Below are 11749 nucleotides of genomic sequence, written 5' to 3'. Positions count from 1 at the left end.
TGGCATAGAGTGCCCTCCGTAATGTTCTATGGTATAGAGTAGCCTCCGTGATGCTCATTGGTATAGAGTGCCCTCAGTAATGTTCTACGGTATAGAGTGCCCTCCGTAATGTTCCATGGTATAGAGTGCCCTCCGTAATATTCATTGGTATAGAGTGCCCTCCGTAATGTTCATTGGTACAGAGTGCCCTCCGTAATGTTCATTGGTATAGAGTGCCCTCCGTAATGTTCTATGGTATTGAGTGCCCTCCGTAATGTTCATTGGTATAGAGTGCCCTCCGTAATATTCTATGGTATAGAGTGCCCTCCGTAATGTTCTATGGTATAGAGTGCCCTCCGTAATGTTCATTGACAGAGCTATGGCATATTGTGCCCTCCGTAATGTTCTATGGTATAGTGTTCCCTCCGTAATGTTCATTGGTATAGAGTGCCCTCCGTAATGTTCTATGGTATAGAGTGCCCTCCGTAATGTTCTATGGTATAGAGTGCCCTCCATAATATTCTATGGTATAGAGTGCCCTCCGTAATGTTCATTGGTACAGAGTGCCCTCCGTAATGTTCATTGGTATAGAGTGCCCTCCGTAATGTTCTATGGTATTGAGTGCCCTCCGTAATGTTCATTGGTATAGAGTGCCCTCCTTAATATTCTATGGTATAGAGCGCCCTCCGTAATGTTCTATGGTATAGACTGCCCTCCGTAATGTTCTATGGTATAGAGTGCCCTCCGTAATGTTCATTGGTATAGAGTGCCCTCTGTAATATTCTATGGTATAGAGTGCCCTCCGTAATGTTCTATTGTATAGAGTGCCCTCCGTAATGTTCATTGACAGAGCTATGGCATATTGTGCCCTCCGTAATGTTCTATGGTATAGTGTGCCCTCCGTAATGTTCATTGGTATAGAGTGCCCTCCGTAATGTTCTATCGCCTAGAGTGCCCTCCCTAATGTTCATTGACAGAGCTATGGTATAGAGTGCCCTCCATAATGTTCATTGGTGTAGAGTGCCCTCCGCAATGTTCTATGGTATAGACTGCCCTCCATAATGTTCATTGGTATAGAGTGCCCTCCGTAATGTTCATTGGTATAGAGTGGCCTCCGTAATGTTCTATGGTATAGAGTGCCCTCCGTAATGTTCATTGTTATAGAGTGACCTCCGTAATGTTCTATGGCATAGAGTGCCCTCCGTAATGTTTTATGTTATAGAGTGCCCTCCGTAATGTTCATTGACAGAGCTATGGTATAGAGTGCCCTCCGTAATGTTCTATGGTATAGAGCACCCTCCGTAATGTTCTATGGTATAGACTGCCCTCCGTAATATTCATTGGTATAGAGTGCCCTCCTTAATGTTCTATGGTACAGAGTTTCCTCCGTAATGTTCTATTGCATAGAGTGCCCTCCCTAATGTTCAATGACAGAGCTATGGTATAGAGTGCCCTCCGTAATGTTCTATGGTATAGAGTGCCCTCCGTAATCTTCTATGGTATAGAGTGCCCTCCGTAATATTCTATGTTATAGAGTGCCCTCCGTAATGTTCATTGACAGAGCTATGGTATAGAGTGCTCTCCGTAATGTTCTATGGTATAGAGCGCCCTCCGTAATGTTCTATGGTATAGACTGCCCTCCGTAATGTTCATTGGTATAGAGTGCCCTCCGTAATGTTCTATGGTATAGAGTGCCCTCCGTAATGTTCATTGTTATAGAGTGACCTCCGTAATGTTCTATAGCATAGAGTGCCCTCCGTAATGTTTTATGTTATAGAGTGCCCTCCGTAATGTTCATTGACAGAGCTATGGTATAGAGTGCCCTCCGTAATGTTCTATGGTATAGAGCACCCTCCGTAATGTTCTATGGTATAGACTGCCCTCCGTAATGTTCATTGGTATAGAGTGCCCTCCTTAATGTTCTATGGTACAGAGTGCCCTCCGTAATGTTCTATTGCATAGAGTGCCCTCCCTAATGTTCAATGACAGAGCTATGGTATAGAGTGCCCTCCGTAATGTTCTATGCTATAGAGTGCCCTCCGTAATCTTCTATGGTATAGAGTGCCCTCGTTAATATTCTATGTTATAGAGTGCCCTCCGTAATGTTCATTGACAGAGCTATGGTATAGAGTGCTCTCCGTAATGTTCTATGGTATAGAGCGCCCTCCGTAATGTTCTATGGTATAGACTGCCCTCCGTAATGTTCATTGGTATAGAGTGCCCTCCTTAATGTTCTATGGTACAGAGTGCCCTCCGTAATGTTCTATTGCATAGAGTGCCCTCCCTAATGTTCAATGACAGAGCTATGGTATAGAGTGCCCTCCGTAATGTTCTATGGTATAGAGTGCCCTCCGTAATGTTCTATTGTATAGAGTGCCCTCCATAATATTCTATGGTATAGAGTGCCCTCCGTAATGTTTTATGGTGTAGAGTGCCCTCCGTAATGTTCTCTGGTATAGAGTGCCCTCCGTAATCTTCTATCGCCTAGAGTGCCCTCCCTAATGTTCGTTGACAGAGCTATGGTATAGAGTGTCCTCCATAATGTTCATTGGTGTACAGTGCCCTCCTTAATGTTCTATGGTATAGAGTGCCCTCCGTGATGCTCATTGGTATAGAGTGCCCTCCGTAATGTTCATTGACAGAGCTATGGCATAGAGTGCCCTCCGTAATGTTCTATGGTATAGAGTAGCCTCCGTGATGCTCATTGGTATAGAGTGCCCTCAGTAATGTTCTACGGTATAGAGTGCCCTCCGTAATGTTCCATGGTATAGAGTGCCCTCCGTAATATTCATTGGTATAGAGTGCCCTCCGTAATGTTCATTGGTACAGAGTGCCCTCCGTAATGTTCATTGGTATAGAGTGCCCTCCGTAATGTTCTATGGTATTGAGTGCCCTCCGTAATGTTCATTGGTATAGAGTGCCCTCCGTAATATTCTATGGTATAGAGTGCCCTCCGTAATGTTCTATGGTATAGAGTGCCCTCCGTAATGTTCATTGACAGAGCTATGGCATATTGTGCCCTCCGTAATGTTCTATGGTATAGTGTTCCCTCCGTAATGTTCATTGGTATAGAGTGCCCTCCGTAATGTTCTATGGTATAGAGTGCCCTCCGTAATGTTCTATGGTATAGAGTGCCCTCCATAATATTCTATGGTATAGAGTGCCCTCCGTAATGTTCATTGGTACAGAGTGCCCTCCGTAATGTTCATTGGTATAGAGTGCCCTCCGTAATGTTCTATGGTATTGAGTGCCCTCCGTAATGTTCATTGGTATAGAGTGCCCTCCGTAATATTCTATGGTATAGAGCGCCCTCCGTAATGTTCTATGGTATAGACTGCCCTCCGTAATGTTCTATGGTATAGAGTGCCCTCCGTAATGTTCATTGGTATAGAGTGCCCTCTGTAATATTCTATGGTATAGAGTGCCCTCCGTAATGTTCTATTGTATAGAGTGCCCTCCGTAATGTTCATTGACAGAGCTATGGCATATTGTGCCCTCCGTAATGTTCATTGGTATAGAGTGCCCTCCGTAATGTTCTATCGCCTAGAGTGCCCTCCCTAATGTTCATTGACAGAGCTATGGTATAGAGTGCCCTCCATAATCTTCATTGGTGTAGAGTGCCCTCCGCAATGTTCTATGGTATAGACTGCCCTCCATAATGTTCATTGGTATAGAGTGCCCTCCGTAATGTTCATTGGTATAGAGTGCCCTCCGTAATATTCTATGGTATAGAGCGCCCTCCGTAATGTTCTATGGTATAGACTGCCCTCCGTAATGTTCTATGGTATAGAGTGCCCTCGTTAATATTCTATGTTATAGAGTGCCCTCCGTAATGTTCATTGACAGAGCTATGGTATAGAGTGCTCTCCGTAATGTTCTATGGTATAGAGCGCCCTCCGTAATGTTCTATGGTATAGACTGCCCTCCGTAATGTTCATTGGTATAGAGTGCCCTCCTTAATGTTCTATGGTACAGAGTGCCCTCCGTAATGTTCTATTGCATAGAGTGCCCTCCCTAATGTTCAATGACAGAGCTATGGTATAGAGTGCCCTCCGTAATGTTCTATGGTATAGAGTGCCCTCCGTAATGTTCTATTGTATAGAGTGCCCTCCATAATATTCTATGGTATAGAGTGCCCTCCGTAATGTTTTATGGTGTAGAGTGCCCTCCGTAATGTTCTCTGGTATAGAGTGCCCTCCGTAATCTTCTATCGCCTAGAGTGCCCTCCCTAATGTTCGTTGACAGAGCTATGGTATAGAGTGTCCTCCATAATGTTCATTGGTGTACAGTGCCCTCCTTAATGTTCTATGGTATAGAGTGCCCTCCGTGATGCTCATTGGTATAGAGTGCCCTCCGTAATGTTCATTGACAGAGCTATGGCATAGAGTGCCCTCCGTAATGTTCTATGGTATAGAGTAGCCTCCGTGATGCTCATTGGTATAGAGTGCCCTCAGTAATGTTCTACGGTATAGAGTGCCCTCCGTAATGTTCCATGGTATAGAGTGCCCTCCGTAATATTCATTGGTATAGAGTGCCCTCCGTAATGTTCATTGGTACAGAGTGCCCTCCGTAATGTTCATTGGTATAGAGTGCCCTCCGTAATGTTCTATGGTATTGAGTGCCCTCCGTAATGTTCATTGGTATAGAGTGCCCTCCGTAATATTCTATGGTATAGAGTGCCCTCCGTAATGTTCTATGGTATAGAGTGCCCTCCGTAATGTTCATTGACAGAGCTATGGCATATTGTGCCCTCCGTAATGTTCTATGGTATAGTGTTCCCTCCGTAATGTTCATTGGTATAGAGTGCCCTCCGTAATGTTCTATGGTATAGAGTGCCCTCCGTAATGTTCTATGGTATAGAGTGCCCTCCATAATATTCTATGGTATAGAGTGCCCTCCGTAATGTTCATTGGTACAGAGTGCCCTCCGTAATGTTCATTGGTATAGAGTGCCCTCCGTAATGTTCTATGGTATTGAGTGCCCTCCGTAATGTTCATTGGTATAGAGTGCCCTCCGTAATATTCTATGGTATAGAGCGCCCTCCGTAATGTTCTATGGTATAGACTGCCCTCCGTAATGTTCTATGGTATAGAGTGCCCTCCGTAATGTTCATTGGTATAGAGTGCCCTCTGTAATATTCTATGGTATAGAGTGCCCTCCGTAATGTTCTATTGTATAGAGTGCCCTCCGTAATGTTCATTGACAGAGCTATGGCATATTGTGCCCTCCGTAATGTTCATTGGTATAGAGTGCCCTCCGTAATGTTCTATCGCCTAGAGTGCCCTCCCTAATGTTCATTGACAGAGCTATGGTATAGAGTGCCCTCCATAATCTTCATTGGTGTAGAGTGCCCTCCGCAATGTTCTATGGTATAGACTGCCCTCCATAATGTTCATTGGTATAGAGTGCCCTCCGTAATGTTCATTGGTATAGAGTGCCCTCCGTAATATTCTATGGTATAGAGCGCCCTCCGTAATGTTCTATGGTATAGACTGCCCTCCGTAATGTTCTATGGTATAGAGTGCCCTCCGTAATGTTCATTGGTATAGAGTGCCCTCCGTATTATTCTATGGTATAGAGTGCCCTCCGTAATGTTCTATGGTATAGAGTGCCCTCCGTAATGTTCATTGACAGAGCTATGGCATATTGTGCCCTCCGTAATGTTCTATGGTATAGTGTGCCCTCCGTAATGTTCATTGGTATAGAGTGCCCTCCATAATGTTCTATCGCCTAGAGTGCCCTCCCTAATGTTCATTGACAGAGCTATGGTATAGAGTGCCCTCCATAATGTTCATTGGTGTAGAGTGCCCTACGCAATGTTCTATGGTATAGACTGCCCTCCATAATGTTCATTGGTATAGAGTGCCCTCCGTAATGTTCATTGGTATAGAGTGCCCTCCGTAATGTTCTATGGTATAGAGTGCCCTCCGTAATGTTCATTGTTATAGAGTGACCTCCGTAATGTTCTATAGCATAGAGTGCCCTCCGTAATGTTTTATGTTATAGAGTGCCCTCCGTAATGTTCATTGACAGAGCTATGGTATAGAGTGCCCTCCGTAATGTTCTATGGTATAGAGCACCCTCCGTAATGTTCTATAGTATAGACTGCCCTCCGTAATGTTCATTGGTATAGAGTGCCCTCCTTAATGTTCTATGGTACAGAGTGCCCTCCGTAATGTTCTATTGCATAGAGTGCCCTCCCTAATGTTCAATGACAGAGCTATGGTATAGAGTGCCCTCCGTAATGTTCTATGGTATAGAGTGCCCTCCGTAATCTTCTATGGTATAGAGTGCCCTCGTTAATATTCTATGTTATAGAGTGCCCTCCGTAATGTTCATTGACAGAGCTATGGTATAGAGTGCTCTCCGTAATGTTCTATGGTATAGAGCGCCCTCCGTAATGTTCTATGGTATAGACTGCCCTCCGTAATGTTCATTGGTATAGAGTGCCCTCCTTAATGTTCTATGGTACAGAGTGCCCTCCGTAATGTTCTATTGCATAGAGTGCCCTCCCTAATGTTCAATGACAGAGCTATGGTATAGAGTGCCCTCCGTAATGTTCTATGGTATAGAGTGCCCTCCGTAATGTTCTATGGTATAGAGTGCCCTCCATAATATTCTATGGTATAGAGTGCCCTCCGTAATGTTTTATGGTGTAGAGTGCCCTCCGTAATGTTCTCTGGTATAGAGTGCCCTCCGTAATCTTCTATCGCCTAGAGTGCCCTCCCTAATGTTCGTTGACAGAGCTATGGTATAGAGTGTCCTCCATAATGTTCATTGGTGTACAGTGCCCTCCTTAATGTTCTATGGTATAGAGTTCCCTCCGTGATGCTCATTGGTATAGAGTGCCCTCCGTAATGTTCATTGACAGAGCTATGGCATAGAGTGCCCTCCGTAATGTTCTATGGTATAGAGTAGCCTCCGTGATGCTCATTGGTATAGAGTGCCCTCAGTAATGTTCTACGGTATAGAGTGCCCTCCGTAATGTTCCATGGTATAGAGTGCCCTCCGTAATATTCATTGGTATAGAGTGCCCTCCGTAATGTTCATTGGTACAGAGTGCCCTCCGTAATGTTCATTGGTATAGAGTGCCCTCCGTAATGTTCTATGGTATTGAGTGCCCTCCGTAATGTTCATTGGTATAGAGTGCCCTCCGTAATATTCTATGGTATAGAGTGCCCTCCGTAATGTTCTATGGTATAGAGTGCCCTCCGTAATGTTCATTGACAGAGCTATGGCATATTGTGCCCTCCGTAATGTTCTATGGTATAGTGTTCCCTCCGTAATGTTCATTGGTATAGAGTGCCCTCCGTAATGTTCTATGGTATAGAGTGCCCTCCGTAATGTTCTATGGTATAGAGTGCCCTCCATAATATTCTATGGTATAGAGTGCCCTCCGTAATGTTCATTGGTACAGAGTGCCCTCCGTAATGTTCATTGGTATAGAGTGCCCTCCGTAATGTTCTATGGTATTGAGTGCCCTCCGTAATGTTCATTGGTATAGAGTGCCCTCCTTAATATTCTATGGTATAGAGCGCCCTCCGTAATGTTCTATGGTATAGACTGCCCTCCGTAATGTTCTATGGTATAGAGTGCCCTCCGTAATGTTCATTGGTATAGAGTGCCCTCTGTAATATTCTATGGTATAGAGTGCCCTCCGTAATGTTCTATTGTATAGAGTGCCCTCCGTAATGTTCATTGACAGAGCTATGGCATATTGTGCCCTCCGTAATGTTCTATGGTATAGTGTGCCCTCCGTACTGTTCATTGGTATAGAGTGCCCTCCGTAATGTTCTATCGCCTAGAGTGCCCTCCCTAATGTTCATTGACAGAGCTATGGTATAGAGTGCCCTCCATAATGTTCATTGGTGTAGAGTGCCCTCCGCAATGTTCTATGGTATAGACTGCCCTCCATAATGTTCATTGGTATAGAGTGCCCTCCGTAATGTTCATTGGTATAGAGTGGCCTCCGTAATGTTCTATGGTATAGAGTGCCCTCCGTAATGTTCATTGTTATAGAGTGACCTCCGTAATGTTCTATGGCATAGAGTGCCCTCCGTAATGTTTTATGTTATAGAGTGCCCTCCGTAATGTTCATTGACAGAGCTATGGTATAGAGTGCCCTCCGTAATGTTCTATGGTATAGAGCACCCTCCGTAATGTTCTATGGTATAGACTGCCCTCCGTAATATTCATTGGTATAGAGTGCCCTCCTTAATGTTCTATGGTACAGAGTTTCCTCCGTAATGTTCTATTGCATAGAGTGCCCTCCCTAATGTTCAATGACAGAGCTATGGTATAGAGTGCCCTCCGTAATGTTCTATGGTATAGAGTGCCCTCCGTAATCTTCTATGGTATAGAGTGCCCTCCGTAATATTCTATGTTATAGAGTGCCCTCCGTAATGTTCATTGACAGAGCTATGGTATAGAGTGCTCTCCGTAATGTTCTATGGTATAGAGCGCCCTCCGTAATGTTCTATGGTATAGACTGCCCTCCGTAATGTTCATTGGTATAGAGTGCCCTCCGTAATGTTCTATGGTATAGAGTGCCCTCCGTAATGTTCATTGTTATAGAGTGACCTCCGTAATGTTCTATAGCATAGAGTGCCCTCCGTAATGTTTTATGTTATAGAGTGCCCTCCGTAATGTTCATTGACAGAGCTATGGTATAGAGTGCCCTCCGTAATGTTCTATGGTATAGAGCACCCTCCGTAATGTTCTATGGTATAGACTGCCCTCCGTAATGTTCATTGGTATAGAGTGCCCTCCTTAATGTTCTATGGTACAGAGTGCCCTCCGTAATGTTCTATTGCATAGAGTGCCCTCCCTAATGTTCAATGACAGAGCTATGGTATAGAGTGCCCTCCGTAATGTTCTATGGTATAGAGTGCCCTCCGTAATCTTCTATGGTATAGAGTGCCCTCCATAATATTCTATGGTATAGAGTGCCCTCCGTAATGTTTTATGGTGTAGAGTGCCCTCCGTAATGTTCTCTGGTATAGAGTGCCCTCCGTAATCTTCTATCGCCTAGAGTGCCCTCCCTAATGTTCGTTGACAGAGCTATGGTATAGAGTGTCCTCCATAATGTTCATTGGTGTACAGTGCCCTCCTTAATGTTCTATGGTATAGAGTGCCCTCCGTGATGCTCATTGGTATAGAGTGCCCTCCGTAATGTTCATTGACAGAGCTATGGCATAGAGTGCCCTCCGTAATGTTCTATGGTATAGAGTAGCCTCCGTGATGCTCATTGGTATAGAGTGCCCTCAGTAATGTTCTACGGTATAGAGTGCCCTCCGTAATGTTCCATGGTATAGAGTGCCCTCCGTAATATTAATTGGTATAGAGTGCCCTCCGTAATGTTCATTGGTACAGAGTGCCCTCCGTAATGTTCATTGGTATAGAGTGCCCTCCGTAATGTTCTATGGTATTGAGTGCCCTCCGTAATGTTCATTGGTATAGAGTGCCCTCCGTAATATTCTATGGTATAGAGTGCCCTCCGTAATGTTCTATGGTATAGAGTGCCCTCCGTAATGTTCATTGACAGAGCTATGGCATATTGTGCCCTCCGTAATGTTCTATGGTATAGTGTTCCCTCCGTAATGTTCATTGGTATAGAGTGCCCTCCGTAATGTTCTATGGTATAGAGTGCCCTCCGTAATGTTCTATGGTATAGAGTGCCCTCCATAATATTCTATGGTATAGAGTGCCCTCCGTAATGTTCATTGGTACAGAGTGCCCTCCGTAATGTTCATTGGTATAGAGTGCCCTCCGTAATGTTCTATGGTATTGAGTGCCCTCCGTAATGTTCATTGGTATAGAGTGCCCTCCGTAATATTCTATGGTATAGAGCGCCCTCCGTAATGTTCTATGGTATAGACTGCCCTCCGTAATGTTCTATGGTATAGAGTGCCCTCCGTAATGTTCATTGGTATAGAGTGCCCTCTGTAATATTCTATGGTATAGAGTGCCCTCCGTAATGTTCTATTGTATAGAGTGCCCTCCGTAATGTTCATTGACAGAGCTATGGCATATTGTGCCCTCCGTAATGTTCATTGGTATAGAGTGCCCTCCGTAATGTTCTATCGCCTAGAGTGCCCTCCCTAATGTTCATTGACAGAGCTATGGTATAGAGTGCCCTCCATAATCTTCATTGGTGTAGAGTGCCCTCCGCAATGTTCTATGGTATAGACTGCCCTCCATAATGTTCATTGGTATAGAGTGCCCTCCGTAATGTTCATTGGTATAGAGTGGCCTCCGTAATGTTCTATGGTATAGAGTGCCCTCCGTAATGTTCATTGTTATAGAGTGACCTCCGTAATGTTCTATGGCATAGAGTGCCCTCCGTAATGTTTTATGTTATAGAGTGCCCTCCGTAATGTTCATTGACAGAGCTATGGTATAGAGTGCCCTCCGTAATGTTCTATGGTATAGACTGCCCTCCGTAATATTCATTGGTATAGAGTGCCCTCCTTAATGTTCTATGGTACAGAGTTTCCTCCGTAATGTTCTATTGCATAGAGTGCCCTCCCTAATGTTCGTTGACAGAGCTATGGTATAGAGTGTCCTCCATAATGTTCATTGGTGTACAGTGCCCTCCTTAATGTTCTATGGTATAGAGTGCCCTCCGTGATGCTCATTGGTATAGAGTGCCCTCCGTAATGTTCATTGACAGAGCTATGGCATAGAGTGCCCTCCGTAATGTTCTATGGTATAGAGTAGCCTCCGTGATGCTCATTGGTATAGAGTGCCCTCAGTAATGTTCTACGGTATAGAGTGCCCTCCGTAATGTTCCATGGTATAGAGTGCCCTCCGTAATGTTCATTGGTACAGAGTGCACTCCGTAATGTTCATTGGTATAGAGTGCCCTCCGTAATGTTCTATGGTATTGAGTGCCCTCCGTAATGTTCATTGGTATAGAGTGCCCTCCGTAATATTCTATGGTATAGAGCGCCCTCCGTAATGTTCTATGGTATAGACTGCCCTCCGTAATGTTAATTGACAGAGCTATGGCATATTGTGCCCTCCGTAATGTTCTATGGTATAGAGTGCCCTCCGTAATGTTAATTGACAGAGCTATGGCATATTGTGCCCTCCGTAATGTTCTATGGTATAGTGTTCCCTCCGTAATGTTCATTGGTATAGAGTGCCCTCCGTAATATTCATTGGTATAGAGGGCCCTCCTTAATGTTCTATGGTACAGAGTGCCCTCCGTAATGTTCTATTGCATAGAGTGCCCTCCCTAATGTTCAATGACAGAGCTATGGTATAGAGTGCCCTCCGTAATGTTCTATGGTATAGAGTGCCCTCCGTAATCTTCTATGGTATAGAGTGCCCTCGTTAATATTCTATGTTATAGAGTGCCCTCCGTAATGTTCATTGACAGAGCTATGGTATAGAGTGCTCTCCGTAATGTTCTATGGTATAGAGCGCCCTCCGTAATGTTCTATGGTATAGACTGCCCTCCGTAATGTTCATTGGTATAGAGTGCCCTCCTTAATGTTCTATGGTACAGAGTGCCCTCCGTAATGTTCTATTGCATAGAGTGCCCTCCCTAATGTTCAATGACAGAGCTATGGTATAGAGTGCCCTCCGTAATGTTCTATGGTATAGAGTGCCCTCCGTAATGTTCTATGGTATAGAGTGCCCTCCATAATATTCTATGGTATAGAGTGCCCTCCGTAATGTTTTATGGTGTAGAGTGCCCTCCGTAATGTTCTATGGTATAGAGTGCCCTCCGTAATCTTCTATCGCCTAGAGTGCCCTCCCTAAT

This window comes from Oncorhynchus clarkii, chromosome 22 (genome assembly GCF_045791955.1).
Source record: "Oncorhynchus clarkii lewisi isolate Uvic-CL-2024 chromosome 22, UVic_Ocla_1.0, whole genome shotgun sequence".
NCBI classification, from domain to species: Eukaryota; Metazoa; Chordata; class Actinopteri; order Salmoniformes; family Salmonidae; genus Oncorhynchus; species Oncorhynchus clarkii.
This window is presented reverse-complemented; position numbering follows the sequence as displayed.